Here is a 25091-nt window from a genome sequence, read left to right on the forward strand (position 1 = left end):
TCCTTCCCAGGGCTCTGGGGAGAGGCAGCTGCCCTCACTCAGAGATTCAACCCCACCCAGAGGCCATTGAAATGCAAATTTAGACCCATTAACAACCAGCATCTGCCCCACCCTCGGGAAATCCCCTTACAATAAGCACCTGAGGGAGTTTTTCAGTCAACTGAGAAGCCAAGGCTCTTCAAGGAACCACCTCCAGGCAAAAAGCTAGAGGATAACTGTACCATTCCTGGGCTAACAACTCTAACCAGGGAAGTAAGACTTGACATTGGTGTTTAACATGGGTCCTCCCTGCCTCATCCAAACCCAGGAGAGGGAGCCACAAACAGCAGAACACCAACACCCACAGGGAAAATTTGGCAGGCTCCAAAGCCCACTGTGATAGCCAAAATGGTGAAACACAGAAACAAAAGCCAAATGAAAGAACAAGAGACCTCTACCGAAGATGAGATAAATGAGGTGCAGTTAAGCAAGTTAACAGAACTAGAATTAAGAGTCATGATCTTGAGGAAGCTCAACAGCATGTGTAAGGACATGAGTACCACGAGTAAAGACATAGAAATGTTGAAAATCCACCAAGAAAAAATGAAGAATGACATATCAGAAATAAAGAACACATTGGAAGGTCTAAACAGGAGAGTAGAGGAAGCTGAGAACCGGATCAGTGAATTAGAAGACAGGGAAGGAAAAAATCAACCAATCAGAAAAGCAAAAGTAAAAAACAACTGAAAAACAGGCAGACAGCTTAAGAGAACTTGGGACAACTGGAACGTAATAATATTCACATCATAGCAGTCCCCGAAGAAGAAGAAAATGAGCAAGTGTTAGAAAATATGTTTGAAGAAATAGCGACAGAAAACCTCCCTAATTTGGTGAAGGAAGAAGGCCTACAAGTTCAAGAAGCACAGAGAGCCCCGAGTAAGAAGAACCCAAAGAGGCCCACACCAAGACACATAGTAATTAAAATGCCAAAAATTAAAGACAAAGAGAGAATCCTAAAGGCAACAAAAGATAAGCAACAGGTTACCTACAAAGGAACCCCCATAAGGCTCTAGGCTGACTTCTCAACAGAAACACTACAGGCCAGGAGGAAATGGCAAGAGGTAATCAAGGCAATGAAAAGCAAGGATCTGAATCCAAGACTACCCAGCAAGGCTATTATACAAAATAGAAGGTCAAATAAAGAGCTTCCCAGACAAAAAAATGGCTAAGGGAATACATTAGCACCAAACCAGCACTGCAAGAAATGTTAAAAGGACTGCTGTAATTAGCAGGAGAAATAGGAAGAAAAGTATAACCACACTGAACAAAAATGGCAATAAATAAGTACATATCAATAATCACCTTAAATATAAATGGATTGAATGCTCCAATAAAAAGACACAGAGTAGCTGATTGGATGAAAGCATGACTCATCTATATGTTGTTTACAAGAGACCCATCTCACAACAAAAGACTCACATAGGTTGAAAGTAAAGGGATGGAAAAAATCTTCCAAGCAAACGAAAAGGAAAAAAAAAAAAAGCTGGGGTAGCAATACTCATATCTGATAAAGTAGATTTTAAAATGAACATCATAACTAGAGACAAAGAAGGCCACTACATAATATTGAAAGGATCTATCCAACAGGAAGATATAACCTTTGTAAACATATATGCACCCAATAGAGGAGTAAAAAATATATTTAAAATCCTCTGGAAGACTTCAAAGGAGAAATGGATAGTAATACAATCATAGCAGGGACTTCAACACCCCGCTGACATCACTGGATAAATCTTCTAGACAAAATATTATCAAGGAAACAAAGACTCTAAATGAAACACTAGACCAAATGGATTTAATAGATATCTACAGAGAATTACACCCCAAAACTACAGAATTTACATTCTTCTCAAGTGCTCATGGGACATTCTCAAAGATAGACCACATGTTAGGGCACAAACTAAGTCTCTACAAGTTCAAGATGATTGAAATCATATCAAGCATCTGCTCAGATCACAATGGCATGAGACTAAAAATCAATTGCAACAAGAACATGTAAAGACATTTGAACACATGGAGGCTAAATTGCATGTTACTAAACAACAAATGGGTTACCAAGGAGATCAAGAAAAAAATTAAACACTTCCTGGAAACCAATGAAAATGAATACACAACAGCATAAAATCTATGGGATGCAGCAAAAGCAGTTCTGAGAAGGAACTTCATAGCACTACAGGCCTAACTCAATGAATAAGAAAAATCTCTAATAGATTAATTAACCTCACAACTTAAAGAACTAGAAAGCAAACAAAAAGAAAACCCCAGAGCAAGTAAAAGGAAGGAAATAGTAAAGATCAGAGCAGAAATAAATGACATAGAGTCCAAAAAAACAATTCAAAGGATCAATGAAACTAAGAGCTGGTTTTTCGAAAAGATAAACAAGATTAATGGACCCTTAGCTAGACTCACCAAAGAGAGAGAACCCAAATACACAAAATCAGAAATGAAAGAGGAGAAGAAACAACCGACACCACAGAAATACAAAAGATCGTTAACAACTACTATGAACAATTATATGGCAACAAATTCGACAATCTAAGTGAAATGGACAAATTTCTAAAACAGATAGTCTCCCAAAACTGGATCAGGAAGAGATAGAAAACTTGAACAGACCGATAACAACTAAGCAAATTGAAGATGTAATCAAGACTCTCTCAGCAAACAAAAGCCCAGGCGCAGATGGCTTCACGGGGGAGTTTTACCAAACATTAAAAAAGACTAACACCCATTCTCCTCAAACTATTTCAAAAAATTCAAGAAGAAGGAAGACTTCCAAACTTGTTTTATGAGGCCAGCATAATTCTAATTCCAAAACCAGAAAAAGATATTACAAAAAAAAAAAAATACAGGCCAATATCCCTGATGAACATAGATGCCAAAATCCTGAACAAAATATTAGCAAATCAGATCCAGCAATACACCAAAAAAATTATTCACCATGACCAAGTGGGATTCATTCCAGGGATGCAAAGCTGGTACAATATTTGCAAATCAATAAATGTGATACACCACATAAATAAAATGAAGAATAAAAACCACACGATCATATCAATAGATGCTGAAAAAGCCTTTGACGAAATCCAGCATCCATTTCTGATAAAAACACTCAGCAATGTGGAAATAGAGGTATCATATCTCTACATAATAAAGGTCATATATGAAAGACCTACAGCCAACATCTTACTCCATGGACAAAAACTAAAATCATTTCCCTTAAGAACAGGAATAAGACAAGGATGCCCACTTTTGCCACTCTTATTTAACATAGTACTGGAAATCTTATCCACAGCAATCAGACCGGAAAAAAAATAAAAGGGATCCAAATTGGAAAGGAGGAAGTGAAACTGTCATTATTCGCAGATGACGTGATACTATACGTACAAAACCCCAAAGGCTCCATCAAAAATTTACTAGACTAATAAATGATTTTGGCAAAGTAGCAGGATACAAAATTAATGTCAAGAAATTGATGGCATTCTTATACATTAATGACGAACTCACAGAAAGAGAAACTAAGAAAACAATCCCATTTACCATTGTGGCAAAAAAATTAAGATACCTAGAAATAAACTTAACCAAAAAATAAAGGACCTATTCGCAGAAAACTACAGGTCATTCACTGAAAAAAGAAATAGAGGAAGATATAAAAAAGTGGAAGCACATACCTTGTTCATGGATTGGAAGAATTAACATTATTAAAATGTCCATACTACTCAAAGCAATCTGTACATTCAATGCAATCCCCATCAAAATACCAACGACATATTTCACAGAACTAGAACAAATACTTCAAAAGGTCATATGGAACCAAAAAAGACCTCGAATAGCCACAGCAATCTTGAAAAAGAAGAACAAAGTTGGAGGGATCCCATTACCAGATTTCAGGTTATACTACAAAACCACTGTAATCAAAACAGCCTGGTATTGGCACAAGGACAGGCATATAGACCAGTGGAACAGAACAGAGAACCCAGAAATGGACCCAAGGCAATATGCTCAATTAATATTTGACAAAGGTGGCAAGAGCATACAGTGGAGTAAGGACAGCCTCTTTAATAAATGATGCTGGGAAAATTAGACAGCTACATGCAAAAAATATAACTAGACCATCAACTTACACCATACATGAGAATAAACTCAAATGGATAAAAGACGTAAATGTGACTCATGAGTCCATAAAAATCCTAGAAGAAAATGTAGGCAACAAAATTTCAGACATCAGATGTCGCAGAATTTTCACTGATACATCACTAAGGAAACAGAAACAAAGGAAAAAATGAACACATGGGATTACATCAAACTCAAAAGCTTCTGCACAGCAAAAGATGAAATCATCATAATGGAAAGGCAACCCACTGTATGGGAGAGCATAACTGCCAATGGTACATCAGATAAGGGGTTAATTTCCAATATATAGAGAGTGATCATACAACTCAACAAAAGGAAGACAAAGAACCCAATTAAAAAATGGGCAGAGGAACTTAATAGACACCTCTCTGAATAGGACGTTCAAATGGCTAAGAAACATACGAAGAAATGCTCAACATCACTCATCATCAGAGAGATGCAAATTAAAACAACAATGAGGTATCACCTCACACCTGTCAGAATGGCTGCCATCAACAAGTCATCAAACAACAAGTGTTGGCGAGGGTCTGGAGAAAAGGGGACTCTCGTATACTGCTGGTGGGAATGCAGACTGGTGCAGCCACTATGGAAAATATTATCGTGTTACCACAAAAAATTAAAAATTATACTTCCATTTGACCCAGTGATCCCGCTTCTAGGAATATACCCTAAGAAATCTGAAACACCAATCAGAAAGAATATATGTACCCCCATGTTTATAGCAGTACTATTTACAATAGCCAAGATCTGGAAACAGCCCAAATGTCCATCAGTAGACAAATGGATCAAAAAGCAGTGGTACATATATACAATGGAGTACTATGCAGCTGTAAGAAAGAAAGATCTCTTATCTTTTGAGATGACATGGAGGGACCTGGAAAGTATCATCTTAAATGAAACAAGCCAAACAGAAAGACAAGTATCATATGATCTCACTTATTTGTGGACTATAATGAACATAACAGTCTGAGGAATGGGGTAGTACCAGAGACATGGAAGTGGGGTACAGACTGACAATCCCCAGAAGAGGGAGTGGTGGGGGAGAGATAAACCACAGAACTTATATGCATGTATGCATGAACATTGGACATGGACAACAAAGCTGGGGACAGGGAGAGGACGGAAGGGGAGAGGGAAATAGTGGGCAAAAAAGGAGAAACATCTGTAACAAAAATAAACTAATTAATTTTTAAAAAAAGAAAGAAAAAATATAATGACAAAAAATAACCAGTGTTGGCAAGGATCTGGAAAAAGGGGGACACTTGTGCAGTGTCCATGGAAATGTAAATTGGTGTAGCCACTATTTAAAACAATATGGAGTTTTCTCAAAAAATTAAAAATAGGACTACCAAATAATTCAGCAATTACACTTCTGAGTATCCAAAGATAATGAAAACATTAATTTGAAAAAATATATGCACTTCCATGTTCATTGTGGTATTATTTAAAATAGTCAACACATGGAAATCATGTGTGTCCTCCAACAAATGAAGGGATAAAAATGTGGTATATATGCCCAAGGCGACATTTTTCAGCCATAAAAATAATTAAATATTGTCATTTGTCACAACATGGCTGGACCTGAGGGCATTATGTTACATAAAATAAGTCAGAGAAAGACAAATACTGTATGATTTCATTTATATATGGACTCTAAAAAACAACATAAAAAACCAATGAGCTCATACATCTAGAGAACAGATTAGTATCTGCCATATGTGGAATTGGGGAAATGTGTACAGTGAGTGAGGGGTTCAAAAGTACAAACTTATAGTTATAACATAAATAGTCATGAGGATGTAAGGACTGCTGAGAGTAATTTTAAAAGTTCTTATCACAAGAAAAATAAATTTTATAATTATTTGTGGTGGCAGATGGTAACCAGACACTTATTGTGTGATCATTGATTATTTCACAATATATGCAAATATAAAATCATTACATTATACATCTGAAACTAATATAATGTTATATGCCAATTATATATCAATTAAAAAATTAAGAACAACATCATCTAATTTCTCAAGTGAAATAAATGTATTCTAAATGGTAAAAGGGTATGGTTCAAATTATTTAACAATTATTTTCTAATTAAAATTCACTTCATTTTACTGCCCAGGAATTTATTAAAAGCGTAGCAACTTTATCCTAAGTAACTCAGCATTGGAACTCAGAAAGCCTATACATTTACATGATAGCCCTCAGACATTTTATGTCCCCTAACCTCTTTAGCCCCACCTCTCTTCAAAATAAGAACTTGGGAGGAAATTATAATAGGGAAAAATAATTTTAATACTTGTTAAATTTAATTCATGACCTGATTGCTGCCTCTATAGATTAACTTTTCAAAGTAGCTAATGTTTGTGCTACTACCTCATATTTCTAAAACCTTATTACAGATATTTCTATTAGACCGGAACTCAGCTTTCCAGTTGCTTTTTCTTGTTTCTGCCCAATTACCCACAGCTTCTTTCTTTCACAATAAGTAGTTGGCAGACTGATACTAAAACTCAGGCTTTTTAATCCAAATCAAGTTCTTTAACTTTTTCTCTAACACATTAAAAACTATCAAAATGAGAAATGTTTTAGAGTATTATTGTTATACAGTACGTAATCAGAACTTCTAAAACTAATTCATAAAGACTCAGTGAGATGTAGACTATACCTTCTGAATCCTGAATCCTGCCCCTGCCCCTGCCCCGCCCCAGACCCATTAACACTGACCTGTTTTGTCTTGGCCGAGAAGTTCAGTTGGTTAGACTGTGTCCAGATAAACCAAGGTTGAGGATTTGATTCCTAGTCAGGGCACATACAAGAAGCAACCAATGAATGCATAAATAAATGAAACAACAAAGCAATGTCTCTCTCTCTCTCTCTCTCTCTCTCTCTCTCTCTCTCTCTCTCTCTCTCTCTCTCTCTTTCCAATCAATAAATTAAAAAACAAAAAACCTGACCTGTTTTGCAATTCATCGTATGAGTTACAAGCTGTTGTGCTCTATAATATGACCACTTATATTAAGTGCACCTATGCTAATGGAGGAATTCTACAAGAAATTTTATGATCTTGGAAAAAGTTTCTTAAAATTCCTTCAATGTTTATTTAGTCCATTAATATTTACCAGATTTTCATTTTGCTAGGAGGCAGAGCTATATCTATAAATAGAGGGAAATTGACAGAGTCAAGCTGCTTGGAAATGTTTCCCGGGAGAAATGAGCAAGAGTTTATTTGGAGAAGAGAACTTTCCAGCGAGAAAGCGTTTGTAAAGACCCTCTGCTGTGAGAGACAATTAAAGTCTTTGTGCCTAGAACACAGAAAGTGAGGAAGCATGGTGAATACTTTGCCAAATTATGTGATAAGAAACTCAAGATTTCAGGGTTATTTCTGGATAAGTGTGTCTGGGATATACTGGGTTTCCGACTGGTCTCCACCAGAACAGGAGGGTCTGCTGCTCTGACACTGTGCACACTTTCCACAGCAGTTCTGTCCTGACATGAGAGACCAGTGATATGCACCTGAATCTGAGATGTTCCCGAATGTTACTGGGGGAGGAGTATCTAATTAGATATTAGTTGTGGTTGTTTTGTTTTTGTTTAACTTTTACCAAAAATCTTGCGATTTATAAATATCACAAAGTTTCAATACCAGCAGGTAATCCTAAATTGATTCTAGTGTTTGTTATACCTCAAAAGTAAGTTTAAGACACCTCTGGGCTTTGTGTTACTACTGTACCATTTCCTATTAATAGATGAATTTCATGGACATTTTGCCTGTGAAAAGAAAGCATAAGAATTCAAAAAAACTTCACAGCCAGAGGTTGCTTCCCCACCCCACCCCCCTCTTTCTAAATAACAAATTCTGACATATATATGTAATAGTACTTACTGGGAACTACTAGGTACCGAACAGTATTCTGGGCTCTGGCTTTAGAGCAGGAGCCGGGGCAGAGAAAATGCTGTGCCTTTAAACACCTTTATTTCTGAGCACAAGGACTGCATTTCTTCACTCTCCATTGTAACGAAGGGGAACATGTGCCTGGGTTCTGGCTGGTGGGCTCTGGGTGATGTAAAACCTTTCTTCCAATCTTCCCAATGCCATGGAGCCCTTGGAGTTTATGTGTGCAGTTGACTCGACACAAGACTGAGGTGCTGACCTCACTCTTCTTCAGACAGTGACAGTAAAAGATTCATTATCATCTTAAGCCATTGATATGTTGGTGTTTGCATTTTTTTACTCTAGTGGAGCCAAATATATTTGGGATAGTACAGGATAATTCTCAGGCCAAATACCAACTCTTACAGAGCTTATGGTCAGTGTGGAGTTATATATACAAAGAATAGATATAATATTATACAGAGATAAGTACCATGAAGAATAATAAAACACAGTAGAAGTATGAAGGATGAAAAGTTAAAGGACAGATTAATGAGTGTCCATATCATAAAAGTAATAAGCCTCATATGTAGCTCCAGAATTCTTATGTACTCTGTAAGTTTTCCTTAATGATTTCATCCAATTCAAAGTTGTAAACACTCTCTGTATGCTGATCCACACATGTAAGTGTCAATATCACCTGCCTGACCAAGACTTACCTATTAGCTACCTTCTGGACATTTTCTTGAATGTCTCAATTTTTTTACAAATTGAAAATGTTTAAATCTGAAGTCATTCCTTTGCAACCAAAGCTGCTTTTCTCACTGTTCTCTAGGCCCTCACTTAACTATAAATCTGTTTAGAAAACACACCAGCAACAACATAAAACCATTCTTGCTGAGTTTTAATGTATCTTCTACCAATTAAATTATGAGAAATGAAAAGTAATTTTCTGAACTGAGATCTGCTCTTCTAAATCATAGACATAGCTTCTGACATATATTCATGCCTCAAATATACCAGATAGATATATTTTAAGTTACACACTCGATATCTCCACTGGGTATATCATCTCAAAGGTGTGCTAGAAAAAGAAGCCTTTCTGGCCTATAGAGTTGAAACTGGCTTCATTTCTTCTCCCTGGTTAGCCATATTTGCCCTCTCATATGGACAACACTTTTTTATGGGATGCTAAGTATTTCAGTTCATCTCTACGACCTCCCATTTTTTATCTATAAAATGAGAGGATTGAAATACATTATGTCTGAGAACACTTCCAAATCTATTCTATGAATTTATATGTTTGGATACTGAATCACAGATTAGCTAGCATGGGAATCAGGTTATGGTCTACATTATGACATTGAAAAATTTAAACCCAACAGATGAAATATCCTCAAATGTATCAAATGATTTTTTCCAGTACATTTACATTGAAGTTACATATTACAATGTGCATATATACATATAAAACAAGCTGATATATATTTTTACTTTATTACAAGTTTTAAAATATATTTTTATGTATTATAGTCAATAGTTCTTGAAGTACTTACTATGTAGGCAATGTACTAATATGTACACAGATATTATTTATTTTTGTAAATTCTTATATCAATAAATTCTTGAAGATAAAAGTGTTTATATACCAAAGCTAAATTAATATAAGTATCCTAAAATAGAATCTTTGGTCAAGATTCAAAGAAGGAAGACATCCAACTGGGGATATTAGGAAAGACCTGGCTAATGATAATAGCAGTTGAGATCAGTTGTCAGTGTTTGACAGTATTTTAACAAGAATAGACATCATGATTATTCATTGGGGTGTGCAATGCATGGATGGGCATAAGAAAAGGAGAAGAAATGTATGAGAGATTTAGAAGATGATGACTGGATCAGGCTGACTGCAAGTTTCTCTGTTTTCAGGAGAGTATCTCATTCACTCATTGATTCCTTTACATCATCTGTGTCAACTCTGGGTCATTTATGTGCCAACAGTTGGCCAGACGAAAGATAGAAAAGCCTTTTGCCTACATAAAATTTGCTGTCTAGTGGGTAATGAAAGACATAGCTGGGAAGTTGTTGTTATTGTGGACAGCTGTGAATGTGCGCTTCCAAGTTTGTGTTTAATTAATGAGGAAGTGGAGAGTCACTTAAGATTTTGAACAGAGGAATGACATGATTGAATTAATATGGAAATGCAAGAAAGGGTTAAGAAGGGATGAGTATAAGGCAACATATATAATTCTCATAACTTCCTAGTGTTTTTGCAATGTTCAAATACAACATAAATACTGAAATCCACGTTTTAATTTGCTTATATACGGTATCTAATTTTTAAAAGAATTTTTTAAAAATTCATTTTTAGAGAGAGAGGAAGGGAGAGGTAGAGAAGAAAGAGAGAAACATTGATGTGAGGGCAGAACATTGATCAGCTGCCTCCTGCTTGCCCCCTATCAGGGATCCAATCCACAATCTTTTGGTGCACGGGACAATGCCCAACCAACTAAGCCACACTGTCCGGGGCTGGACTTTGATATTTTTGACCATATGTTCTTCTGAAACTCTCCTGTTTTGATTTTTATGTTACCACATTCTGATTGGTCTTTTATCTCTTTAATTCTTAATTTCCCAAAGGAATATTAGTGACAGAATTGCTTTTTTGCTTAGAGTCCCATAGTTCATAGTTGGTGTATTTTATAAATTTTTCTTTGGTTTTAACAACCACTTGTAATCTGATGCTCCAGAAAGTAGATTTATTATTACCTTGTTCTGAGCTCAAGGCCTATATCTCCAATTGCTATTGCCCATCTTTTCCCAGATGTTACTTAGGTATCTCAAACTTAATAATTACAAATTTAACTCATGAGCCTTGCTCTGTAGTGAATATCCTAGAGTCCTTATGTACCTTACAATTTGGTGATACCACATTCACCTCACCACTCAGGTCAGAAAAATGAAAAGTCTGTCTTCTTTTTGACTTTTCCAAATCTAACTGACTGATAAATCTGAATATTTCTTTTTTCTTTCAAGTAACCCTGGGAAAAGCAGCTTCTCTTTATGAAGTGACTTAGCAGTTAAGACTGTTAAGGTCTCTAGATTCATAATTAATATGCTAGATCTGTCATTCACTTCCAAAGTGAATCAGGGAAATCAAAATTCTAAATTCAATTTTCTAATCTTAAAATAGAGGTAATGATTTACTAATTTGACACAGCTATTGTGGTTGAGAAATAAGATGATAGATGTAACATGTATGTTGATAAAACATGGTGTATATTTGTTAAAGGGTAATATTACTAATATTATCATTATTATTACCCAGAAAAATACAGGTATGTCTTAATTTATGTCCTTATCATCATAAACCTTGTATTATGGCAATGGCCTTAAAAGTAGTCCCCTTATCTCTAATCTCAGTTCCTCCATTCTCCCTGCCAACTCTCAGTAAGATAGCTCTAAAACCTGAGCACAAAATAATTGGAAGGGTAAAGGTTAAAGAGCTTCACCATGGTTTTTCACATTTAAACTTCTCTGACTCTCCCTCTGTTTACCTCCATTGCACTTAGACTTTAGCCTCTAACAACAGGCAATTTATAAAAACAAAAGCATCCACCCTCTTACATCTAGCTATTGCAATTGCATGATTCTGTCTTTGAGCTGATACTCTTACTGCTCTTGTTTACCTGGGAAACTCTTGTTCATTTCTCAAAATCTTGTACAAATTACACATCCTCTAAAAAGCCTTCCTCATGATCTGAAAACAAAAGTACCTACTCTCTCTTCTTCATTTCCATATCGTGAATATACTGATATTATTTTATACATTTTTAGTGTGTTGTTATCAGTTTGCAATGTCTGTTTCTTTGATTAAAACTTACATTCCTTTTTCCAGGAGGCCTTGACTTTACTGAGGTTAATGAATGTGTATTGAAATGAAATGAAGCTTCCCTAATACTCTAGGTAGAATAGTTAGGGATTTAATTATTTTATGTTACTGAGGAGGTAGAGGCAGATTAGACAGTGAAGGATGGAACCATGAAAAGGGAAGGCAGAAACACATGGGAAAGTTTGAGATGACTTGGAGCTCAGCACACAGGCAGACAACCCAGTACACAGTACATCTGGAGGTTTATTTGGATTCTACAGATCTCAAAATAAAACTAAAACCAGCATGGCAAACTGTGCCTACAAGGACAGAAACTCCCAGTCCCCATTTATAGAAATGCAAATTAGAAGCTCTTAGAAGGAGCACAGGTCAATTGCATAACAAAAAAACAAAGACTGGTTTCAGGCAAGAGGGGAACAGTGACTGTATCTTTTCATTCCTTTCTCTGGGTTTGCAAAGGAATTTTATTTACTGTTAAAGAATATAGTGCTGGTGATTCTGACCTATTCCAATTAATATACTTACTGGTTTCTGAAAGCAAAGCAACTGGATTGCTGAATAAATTCTGCTGTGAAACTATAGAGGGTGTTTTATTGCAAAAAGCCAGGTTACCTTAAAAAAAGGATTATAGGAAACCAAAACGGGATTTAGAAAAGAAACCAAAGCAAGCATAGGGTTGCTCGAAGGTGTTTCCCCTCCTTCTCACTAATAGTCTGGTAGAAGTTGAAGTTATAAAAAAAAAAAAAAGGAAGCCACTAAGACCCTTATAGATCTCTGGTGCTACTTTATTTTGTTATTAACCACAGCCAACTAAATTGTCTCTTCCCTGGGTTTAAAGCTTCTGTTCAAATGTCAGAATCTCTAATCAATGTTTGTCTTTAAATCAGAACCTGCCTACTTCCAACTGGGGAATGTTATGGGGGTGGGGAATATATATATATATATATTTGCTAATCAGATCTGCCCCAGAACACCTGATAGGATGAGCTTTTTTAAATCAGTGATGCCCACATATGCTTTTTCCAAAAGAGTAATATGAATTCAAAGCTAGATGACCTCACAAGCTCTAAAATGTATAGATGTTGCTCAGACAGAATTACTTGAAAGGACCAATTGGAAGTTAGCAAGGCATACATCAACCCCTAGACAACAAAGCCTCAGTAGCAACCCACTTGGGCCCCCTCCCCACTGCAGGGAGCCTGCCTATCTTTCAAATTAAATTTTCCTTTCACTTGTTCCCTTGTCTGTGAACTCATTCTTCGATTTTGCGAGACAATGAACCCGGACCCAAACACTGCCGCTTGGTTTCATTACCACTATAATTTTGATTAGCAACCTAACACTTTGAGATACACTGGGAAGTATCAGTAGATCATAGACCTCATCAACAAAGAGTTTACATTCTAAATTATTATTGAAAATACACTCTCACACACATACACCTGCCTCCACTCCCACAAAACCCTGTTTTCAGTGCATGTATTGTTATTTAATCCTCTTTAAAAACCTTCTAATTTAAATCCTATTATCCTCATTTTACCAAGGGGGAAATTAAATAGAGAAAGCTCAAGTAACTTGCTCAGGTCACCTGTAAGTAGGTGGCAGGACTAGATTTGAACCCAGACAGTCTGACAACAGAATCAGCAATATTAAGTACTTTTCTATACTCCCTTTAAATATAAACAATGAAAAGATAAATTTCAATGCCAGGCAACATAAGAAAAGTGCCTAATTATAGAATGGTGGTTGTCAGATCTATAGTTCGGGTGCTGTATATCCCAAAGTGTTAACCATGAAGTTTGGTTAATTAGAGATGCAAAAGAATATTCCAGGTAGAAAAGATAGAGAAATAGTATTCCTTTTAGCTCAATATTGCACACATTAAACTGCTTTATAAATATTTGAAGATTTAATCTACTATCGTGCTTATGAAATTACTTTTAGAAAACCTGATTCACAGTAATAATTTGTTTTAATAATATTTTTTATTCAATATTTATATATTTTAGATGATATAAAATTTTATTTGGAACCATTTATAAAGGGACAAATTGTACATTTTTAACCTTGTTTTATGTATGAAAATTGTATAAAAATACAGGTTTTTGTAACTTTTAGAATATTTGTGTTTTTGTTAATTTATTTAATTATTTATTTTTTTATCCTCACCCGAGGACATTTTTCCATTTTTTGTTCAGGTAGCATGGGAGGGAGAGAGAGGAACAGAGAGAGAGAGAGAGAAACATCGATGTGAAAGGGACACATTGAGTGGCTGCCACCCGCACAACTGACCAGAGCCGGGGACAAACTGCAACCAAGGTACATGCCCTTAGCGGGAACCAAACCCGGGTCTCTCAGGACCACAGGCCGACGCTTTAACCGCTGAGCCAAACAGGCCAGGGTGTGTTTTTGTTAATATCTGGTTATTTTAGGTCATTCATTGAAGAGGCACTAATCACATTAGTGTATTCAAATTTTGCATGAGTTCAACATTTTAAACTAGCATGATAATTCCTAAAACACCCAAAAGTATTCATGGAAGAAATGCTGTCAAATTTAACTTACCTTTAAACTCCTGAGAGCTTTAAATGAATATCCTCAAGTTAAGGATCTGAGCCAAACAATCATTAAAAGGATGATACCCGTGAGTGGTGTATAACACTATGTGAGAAACTGAGTTGGTAAAAGCTTAGAAAATGCTGTAGAAGATGATCGTGTCCCTTAGGCATCTTTTGTTTACTTCTCTGAATATGTCCCTTGAAATATAACTTCCTCTAGAGGACAACTGTAAGAACTTGGAAACAATTTGATATCCTTCATGCTGTTAAAGTCAATGTTAGCCCATGTTTACCTGAGTGAAATTATTGATTCTTACACCCAATGGTGAGTTAAAATAATGAAATATTAAACCTAAAGTTATCATGTTCCTTAATCATTAAGAAAAGTTTAATATTAAGCTGATACTACATTGTTCACCTAGAAAGTGATATTTTGACATTTAACAGATTCTTGACCTAAACAGAACAGATTTTATTAGCTTCTTTTTAAAAAATTTTAATAATGCTTTATTGAACCAAATCTATTCAAAGTATTGTCATAGCAGCATGTAGTTAAGATAAAAATTATAGATGTGGTATTTAGTATTCTTTTTTGCATACTAAGTCTTCAGAATTCAGTAAATGTTTTACATTGACAGCACATCTTAGATCGGACTGGCTACATTTCACAGGCTTCTTTTTTCTTTGATATATATTTTTTAATATGTTTTTATTAATTTTGAGAGAAAGAAAGGGAGAGGGAGAGAGAGACAGAAACATTAATGAGAGAAATATCAAAAAACTGCTTCTTGCATGCCCCTTACTGGAAATCATACCGGTGACCTCTTGGTCAATGGGACAATGCCCAACCAACTGAGCCACACTGGCTGGGCATATTAGCTTCTTTTTAAATATGTAAAAGCTAAAATTTTTAACAACAGGAATGCTATTATCTGTGGGGTTCTTCTAAGCACAGCACTGGGAGCCTGAAGGAGAGGCGTTTGAATCTCTAGCTCTTCCACCAACCAGCAGTATGACCCTGTGCCATGTATCTGATATTTCTGAGCCATGTTTTACCTATCTTAAAAACAAGGAAAATGTACAGAATGATCACCCCAGTTTGTTTCATCTCTAACATTATACAATTTTAAGTAAAATTAATATTATTTGATTAGTAAACTATATTATTTAAGTCATAACAAAAGAAGAAAAAATGAGCAGTTGAACAGAATACTTTTTTTTTTTTATCCTCACCCGAGGACATTTTTCCATTTTTTGTTCAGATAGAGTGGGGGCGGGGCGGGGAGGGAGAGAAACTTCGATGTGAAAGGGACACATCGAGTGGCTGCCACTCGCACAACCCAACCAGGGCCGGGGACAAACAGCAACCGAGGTACATGCCCTTAGCGGGAATCCAACCCGGGTCTCTCTGGACCACAGGCCGACGCTCTAACCGCTGAGCCAAACTGGCCAGGGCAGAACCCTTCTTTATGGCTGAAAAGTCCCTTTAGGATACTGTTTCACTTTTATAAAAACAAAGCAGACATTGATAAAAGCTTCCCATTTATAAAAACTCAAAAATAATAAAATGCTACGTATTCTGTACTTTTCACATGACCTGTGGCAATTTATCTCTAAAGTAATTGATTCGATGACTTGGCTTTTGACTGTTGCATTTTTTTTGTTCCCTGCATATCTAGAAGTGAGGCCATGTTCCTTTCCCACACACTCAACCTTACAATCTTAATTTATATTCCATGATCAAATTTAGTTGGCTAAAACAACATGGAGTAATATTAAGGCACAGGCTATGAAGAAGATTAATATTTATTGAACTTTTATAGGCATTGTCATTCCACATCATATATTTCCACTTCCACTTATAATAATAGCTTTGAAATTCATATTATCATTGGAAATTTTCAGAGTTTATGCAACATGCCCAATTACCAAAAACTTATACATGGTAAAATTAGGTTTCAAATCCTGGGACGTAACACACCTAGTGGGAAAAGCATTCAGCTTTGTTGCTGGAAAAGGCCACTGCTAGAAAAATCTAGAATTTACCAACAAAAATCTAGAACTTACCAACATTCCAGCAGATAATATCCAATTCATAGAACCATTGTCACCATTATAATGTCATAAATGAAACAACCTAATGTGTATAAAGATGCAGCATGCTGTCTGGCATGTAGAAATTGCTCACTATATCTTAAATACTACTAAAATGATGCTATTATCTCCATTTATACCACCCTAATCTAAAAGTCCATTTTCTTTTCTTTTTTTTTTTTTCATTTCAACACTGCCTCAAATCAGAAGAAACATGCATTCTCTTTAACCTAGAGAACTATTGACTATCCTTCACTCAGTCACACACACACACAAAATAATGGGTCTAAGATTTTATATTTAATCTCTATCTTATATCAGTCTTGAGCAAGTAATTAATCCTTTAAGTGCCTGAGAACTTTAGCCTTTAAGAGGAGATAATGGCTTGTACCTGTCTCCTCTATCTCACACTGGAATTTTAATGTTAAATATACCCTGTTCTTTGATATCCTTAGACACTTAATTGTACACAGTCAAGAAGTATTGGATGCCATTTGCTTTTAGGAAGTATTTTATTGTTAGGGTCTTTTAACATAGGTATTTATTGGTAAAGAGTTAATTTGGGATCCCAAGGGCCTAAAAATATCCAGGAAACAGCTTTCCAGTGCCACAGCAATGAAAGACATGGGTGAGATCATCATCTCAGTTCCTAAAAGCATAAACAGCTTTATAATGGCCTTGCTTGTTCATCAGCCTAAAGGAAATATATTTTAGAAATAAGATAACAAACATGTATCAATATTAAAAACATAATTGTGCATGTGTATGTTTGTATATGTGGGTTCTTTGATCTTTATTTTGTCTTCGTAGCTTCTTTTAATGATTTGGTTTTCTATCACCATAGTGCTGTATGATTTTACCTGCAGAATTAAGTAGGAGGCTGAGAAATATACAATATCTTTTTTAACACAGTTTAAATGAAAGTTTTCTGTTTTATTCAATCAAAAGTAGCCAAGAGCCCAGCCGGTGTGGCTCAGTGGTTAAGCGTCGTCTACCCCATGCACCAAGAGGTTGCTGGTTAGATTTCCGGTCATGGCACATGCTCAGGTTGTGAGCCAAATCCCCAGTGGGGCACACGCAGGAGGCGGCCAACCAATGTTCTCTCTGATCCGTGTTCCTACCTCTCTCTCCCTCTTACTTCCTCTCTCTCTAAAATCAGTAAAGAAAAAAAATTATTTAAAAAAAATCAGGCAAGAGTATATAAGTGGAGAAATAAACATTTATGGAACATCTACTATGGATTAGGCTAAATTTTCAAAAGAACCTTTCAAGAGTGTTTTCAAATAATTTATGTAAATTTTCTTTACTACAGTGTCCTCGTGTGTAAAATGAGAATTATTATATGTCCCATTACATTGGAGAGTTGTGAAAATTAAATGAGTATAATACTACTTAGAACAATGCTTGACACAGAGTAAAGATCACTAAAATATAACAACAACAAAAAACTATAATACTAATTTGGACTTAGAGCAATTTTTGAGATAGATATTGTTAATTTCTATCTTATAGAAAAAGAAACCAAGGCTTGGAGAAGTTATGAGCATCTACCAAAGTTAAAAATATATACATAATCAAGTAAAAAATCATAACCAGTTTTATGGATTCTGGACCATCTCACTCCTTTTTATCCTTCACTTAAATAATTAATTCATTTTCTTTCTTTTTAACCTAATATGAAAGTGTTTAATGTTTTGAATTTGCCACTGATCACAGCTTTGGCTAAATAACAAAGATTTCCTTATTTCCAGTTTTTATTATTTACTACATAATTTGTGTTTAATTATGTAATGACTGCTGACACAATGGATTAAAGAAAATATATTGCGTATTGCTTTAGTTTTCTATTGAATTGCATTTTACAACAATTTTTAATTAGAGTCTCAATGTTAATTGGCTGGTCTAGCAAAGACAAACATTACAAATTCTACATTAAATTAAATTATTATCTTATTATTAATAGCTACTTATTTTGTTTCCATCACCATTTATCCCCTCATACCCTTCTCCACTTCACCCACCACTCCTCCTCCTACAATCACCGCACTGTTGTCCATGTCCATGACAAACTATATTTTAGATTTGTACCAAAATATGATCATTTTGTTGCACATTGTATTAACTATTGGTAGGAAAAGCATAACTCTGGTATTTATATATGCAGATACAAATGTATTTAGTATCAACATGTTTTAAAAATTTTTATTGAATTTATTGAGGTAACATTGGTTAATAAAATTATATATGTTTCTGGTGTACAATTCTATAATACAACATCTGTATATTATACTATGTCTTCACCACCCCAAATCAAGTCTCCTGTCATCATTTATCACCCTTGTACCCTCTTCTACCTCCCCACAACCCTCTTTCCCTCTGGTAATCACCATACTATCGTCTGTGTCTATGAGTTGTTTTTGTTTGTTTGATTAATCCCTTCACCTTTTTCACCCAGTCCCCAAATCACCTCCCCTCTAATAGCTGTCAGTTGTTTTCTGTATCTATGAGTCTGTATCTATTTTGTTTGTTAGTTTATTTTGTTCATTACATTCCACATATAAATAAAATCATATGGTATTTCTCTTTCTCTGACTGGTTTATTTCACTTAGCACAATACTCTGCAGGTCAATCCACGCTGTAGCAAAAGATAAGATTTCCTTCCATTTTTACCACAAAGTAGTATTCCATTGTATTAACGTACCACAGCTTTTTTATCCATTCATCTACTGATGGGCACTTGGGCTGCTTCTAAATCTTGGTTCTTGTAAATAATGCTGCAATGAACATAGGGGTGCATATATTCTTTCAAATGAGTGTTTTGGGTTTCTTTGGATATATTCCCAGAAGTGGAATTGCTTGGTCATAAGGCAATTAGTTTCATATTTAATTATTTTGAGGTAAACTCCAGACTGTTTTTCACAGTGGCCGTACCAATCTGCATTTTTACCAACAGTCAACAAGGGTTACCTTTTCTCTGCCTTCTTGCTAACATTAGTTGTTTTTTTATTTAGTGACGATAGCCATACTGAAAGATTTGAGGTGATATCTCATCATGATTTTAATTTGAATTTCTCTGATGATTAGGGTCATTGAGCATCTTCTCATATGTCTATTGTTCATCTGTTTGTCCTTTTCGGATAAGTATTAATTCAGGTCCTTTGCCCATTTTTTAATTGGATTGCTTGTATTTTTGGTGTTGAGTTGTATAAGTTCTTTATAAATTTTTAATATTAATACTTTATCAGATGTATCATTGGGGAATATGTTCTCCCATTCAGTTGGTTGTCTTTTCATTTTGTTGATGGTTTCCTATGATGTGCAAAAAATTTTATAGTTTGATGTAATCCCATTTGTTTAATTTTTTTATTGTTTCCCTTGCCCAAGGAGATATATCAGAAAAAATATTGCTACAAGAAATGTCTGAGTCCTGGCCAGTTTGGCTCAGTGGTTGGAGTGTGGGCCTGAGGACCAGAGAGTCCCAGGTTTGGTTCCCGCTAGGGGCATGTACCAAAAAAAAAGTCTGAAATTTTACTGTTTTCTTCTGGATTTTTATGGTTTTGAGACTTACATTAAAGTACTTAATCCATTTTTGGTTTATTCTTGTGTATGCTATAAGAAGGTAATCTAATTTCTTTCTTTCTTTCTTTCTTTCTTTCTTTCTTTCTTTCTTTCTTTGTGTATCTATCCAATTTTTTCAACACCATTTATTGAATAAACTGTCTTTACCCACTGTCAGTTCTTGCTTCTTTTGTGATATAATAATTGACCATAAAGAATGGGCTTATTTCTTGGCAATCTATTCTGTTCCTTTGATCTGTATGTCTGTTTTTATGTCAGCACCATGCTATTTTGATTACTATGGCTTTGTGGTATAGTTTGATATCAGGTAGCATGATTCTTCCCACTTTGTCCTTTTTTCTCAAGATCTCTCTGGCTATTCAGTTTTTTCTGTAGTTTCATATCAATTTTTGAAATATTGGTTCTAGTTCTGTGAAATATGCCATTGGTATCATGAAACAAATTATGTTGAATTTATAGATTGCTTTGGGTAGTATGGACATGGTATCTGCTTCCACCTACTTGTCTCTTCTTCAATTTCTTTCTTCAGTGTCATAATTTTTTGAGTACAGGTCTTTTACTTCCTTGTTTAAATTTATTCCAATGTATTTTTTAATGCAATTGTGAATTTGATTGTTTTCTTAGTTTTCCTTACTGATAGCTTATTATTTGTATATAAAAATGCAACTGAGTGGCCAGTGTGGCTCAGTGGATTGAGCATCGTCCCATGGACTGAGAGGTCTGAGTTTGTTTCCTGGTCAGGGCACATGCTCGGGTTGCAGGCTTGATCCCCAGTAGGGGATGTGCACGAGGCAGCCAATGGATGTATCTCTCTCACATTAATGTTTCTATCTCTCTCCCCCTTCCTCTCGCTGTAAAACAATCAATAAAAACATATTTTTAAAAATAAAAACTAAAATCAATTTTTAAAAAAATGTAACTGATGCCCAGCCAGTGTGGCTCAGTGGTTGAGCATCAATCTATGCACCAAGAGGTCACCAGTTCGATTCCCGGTCAGGGCACATGCCCAGGTTGTGGGATTGATCCCCAGTGGGGGGCATGCAGGAGGCAGACAATCAATGTTCTCTCTTGTTGACATTTCTAGCTCTCTCTCCCTTTCCCTTCCTTTCTGTCTCTAAAATCAATAAATATGAGTTTTTCTTTTTACCTTGGAAGTATATTATTCAAAGCATAACATTTTAACTGTTTTGTATTTATTATGTACTCTGATATTTATTACCATAGATTCACCTTTCTGCCACTTAATTCTTTTTGTTTAAGTCTATCTTATGAGACAATAGTATTATTATTATATTTTTGCCTATTTCTGTTTCTCAACTAAAATACATGTATATAAGTTTTATATACATATATATACACATACAAATATACATATATATGTATTCAGAGGTATTTCATTATTCTTTTAAAAAATATGTTTCTGTTTTTTTGCCCATCTTTAACTTCTATGAGTACAGTAACTTTTATAGCAGAAGATTCTTTTGAGTATAGGAGACAAAATACAGTGTTTTTGAGAAATAATGATATTTATGTAAGCTAAAGGCATTGCTAATTTCTGCTAACTTAGAAGACTAGAGTTAAGGTTAGTCTTAATTCCACATTTCCAACAGCAAAGTGACCATGTTGAGCTGAAACAGACATAAAGAAGATCATCTGCACAATGTCAGATCCCTTATCACCAAACGTCTTTCCTAATAATGAATTTCTCTTCTCCATGAAAGATTAATGTTATTTCCAGTCTTCTTCCTCTTTCAAATCTATTCTCAGGATGTGGTGAGATGAAATAGGGTGAGATGTGTACACTGCGAAGCTTAATAACGCTTCCTTTTTTTTTTTTTATAATTTTTTTTTTTTATCCTCATCCGAGGACATTTTTCCATTTTTTGTACAGACAGAGTGGGAGGGAGAGAGAGGAAGAGAGAGAGAGGAAAACATCGATGTGAAAGGAACACATTGAGTGGCTGCCACCCGCACGACCAACCAGGGCCGGGGACAAACTGCAACCGAGGTACGTGCCCTTAGCGGGAACCGAACCCGGGTCTCTCCGGACCGCAGGCCGACGCTCTAACCGCTGAGCCAAACCGGCCAGGGCAATAACGCTTCCTTTTAATTCTTCATAGTAACAGGTAACTACTTGCTTCAACCAACTAGTGTATTGTAGACTGAAACATTTTATTTTATTTCATTTCATTTCATTTCATTTCATTTTATTTTATTTATCCTCACCCAGGGACATTTTTCTATATTTTGTTCAGATAGAATGGGAGGAAGAGAGAGAGAGAGAGACACATTGGCGTGAAAGGGACACATCGAGTGGTGGCCACCCACATGACCCAACCAGGGCCGGGGACAAACTGCAACCAAGGTACATGCCCTTAGTGGGCCACAGGCTGATGCTCTAACCGCTGAGCCAAACCAGCCAGTGCTAGACTGAAACATTTTATTTTATTTTTTTTTATCCTCACCCGAGGACATTTTTTCATTTTTTGCTCAGGTAGAGTGGGAGGGAGAGAGAGGAACAGAGAGAGAGGAACAGAGAGAGAGAGAGAGAAACATCGATGTGAAAGGGACACATCGAGTGGCTGCCACCCGCACAACCGACCAGGGCCGGGGACAAACTGCAACTGAGGTACGCGCCCTTAGCGGGAACCAAACCCGGGTCTCTCAGGACCGCAGGCCGACGCTCTAACTGCTGAGCCAAACCGGCCAGGGCTAGACTGAAACATTTAGATTCTGCCTGGTCATAAGACCTTTGCCACTTGGCCACAGGTCCATGCAAATTTATAAAGGCTTTTTAAAGCTACCTCTTATTAACTTTTGAAATCAGTATCAAAGACTTTCACGGTTATTTGTATTAAAGTTCAGAACATACGAGAACATTGCTCTTTGATGTAATGTACAAAGATAAAAATTTGTTAACATTACAAGGAGAACAAAGAATGGAATTGAAGTTGAAAACACCCACTAAATTCTGAGTCATCATGAAATACTAAATGAGTCTGATGACCCAAAATAAACTTAATAAAAAATAACACAGTCTGGCCAGTGTGGCTCACTGGGCTCAGTGTGGCACCAATAGGTCACCAGTTCGATTCCCTGTCAGGACAAATGCCCAGGTTGTAGGCCCAATTCCCAGTGAGGGGCATATAGGAGGCGGCCAATCAATGTTTTCTCTCATCAATGTTTCTATCTCTCTCTCCCTCTTACTTTCTCTCTCTCTAAAATCAATTAAGGCAAAAAAAAAAAAAAATCAGACAAAGACTTCTTTTAGTTTATTTGTAAATTTAGATATCATATGACAGTATAAGGCTTCAACTATATATTGTCTAGATTTTAAGTTGAGAATGTAATGATTTTAAAGTTCAGTACAGCTTTATACAAATCTATATACCATTAAAAATAAAAATATAATTTTGGAGTGTTTATAGAGTATTGACTTAAAAATTTAAAATATTTGAATTTTTATGTATCTGAGGAAAATATTTAGATTTTATTCAAAAAATAATAGTAATAGTGAAGCATTATCCATTGGGGGGGAAATGTTATTGACTGGTCACAAGCATTAGTCTAAATATTGACTTTCTAGAATTTTGATTTAAAATATTTGGATTTAAATATATATCGAGTCTTTGTTATTTGTTGTTAAAATGTTAAGAATTTTCAGTACTACAACAAAATAATTACATTGTTTGACTCTTCATTTATTAGGGCTTTTTATACTGAGGCAAGGTTCTTAGAATATTGCTTTGATAATAAACCCAAGGGAAAAGACGAAAGGATGCAAACAAGACCACACTGAAGAGATTATTCATAACAGTGACAGTAGGAAAGTGCATGTGGGAAAAGAAAAGTTTAAATCTTGTTTCAAAACCCTTGAGGAAGTAATCAATTTTCACAAATGTGAAGAACACATCACTGTGGTGGTTTTCTGGTTTAATGATTTTAAAAATTTAATACATATTGTGGTAAAAAATATTTCATAGTCAAAATATGTTTCAAATAGGAAATGAAGCAGTCGCCAGTGGAAAATGCAGTTATCTCCCATCTGTACAATGCATTGTCTTTGGGGATTTCGAGAACGACATAAAAGCAGACTTGTGAAAACTGTTTTTGGCGAGATCTGATTTTCATGTTCCCACACACATAATTTTTAAGAACTCATCTTATTAGTGGATCATACAAGAATATTCCTTTAAACTAAATAGAAATACTAAGAAGGTCGGTTACTAGCAGCTTTTAAAATTATATTTAGGTTTATAAACTTAAAGTTAGTAGAGCAGACTACCACAATGCAAATTTAAATATGAAAAATAATCCTGTCCATTTATGATAGGAAATCTGGGCCTACTAATTCCCAAACAATTCCCTTTTAATGCAAAACATCCATAGTAGAATTTTCCATTCCTCATTCTCTAATATGTCAATTGTTGAATTTAGTTTTATACAAAATACAGGCACTTTAAGGACAGAGTTAATAAATCACTCACCCAGTACTTGTCTTGAGGAGCTGGAAGTCCAGGTTTTATTTCTACAGTAATTGGTTAACAGAAGTTCCACTCTGTATGTTGTTTCAGTCAACCAAGATAATCTATTTCATGCACTAAGAAAGCAAAAGAAAGTCTGTAGAGCAGTATCAAGTTAATGATTAAGCTGTATAAACTCTCTTGTCGTTTTAAACATTGAAGGCTTAATTAAAGGAGAATTTTTGGCTGTTGCTTGTGGGAGGAAATCGAATGCAACAAAGAGCCCATGGAAAGCATCTAGAAATAACTGCTATAAACCACAGAACTTATATCATGTGTGCATGAACAATGGACATGGACAACAAAGCTGGGGACAGGGCGGGGGAGGGAGAGGGAGGAGAGAATCAGTGGGGGAAAAAGGAGAAACATCTGTAACAAAAATAAATTAATTAATGAAAAAAATAAATAA

The 25091-nt window shown here is 35.5% G+C and overlaps 1 protein-coding gene across 1 annotated transcript in view; it reads right to left on the bottom strand.

The window, feature by feature from the left end:
* The window catches only part of LOC118639702 (sulfotransferase 1 family member D1-like), a 41233-nt gene extending 16542 nt beyond the window's left edge, over positions 1-24691 (bottom strand). Inside the window, exons 1-2 of the mRNA XM_036276139.1 lie at positions 24647-24691; positions 6892-6963 (exon numbers count right to left, since the gene is read on the bottom strand). The gene's annotated coding sequence lies outside the window, so the exon portion shown is untranslated. The remainder of the gene's footprint in view (positions 1-6891; positions 6964-24646) is intronic.
* Positions 24692-25091: the final 400 nt, after the last annotated feature.

This window comes from Molossus molossus, unplaced genomic scaffold, assembly GCF_014108415.1.
Source record: "Molossus molossus isolate mMolMol1 unplaced genomic scaffold, mMolMol1.p scaffold_m16_p_1, whole genome shotgun sequence".
Taxonomy (NCBI): domain Eukaryota; kingdom Metazoa; phylum Chordata; class Mammalia; order Chiroptera; family Molossidae; genus Molossus; species Molossus molossus.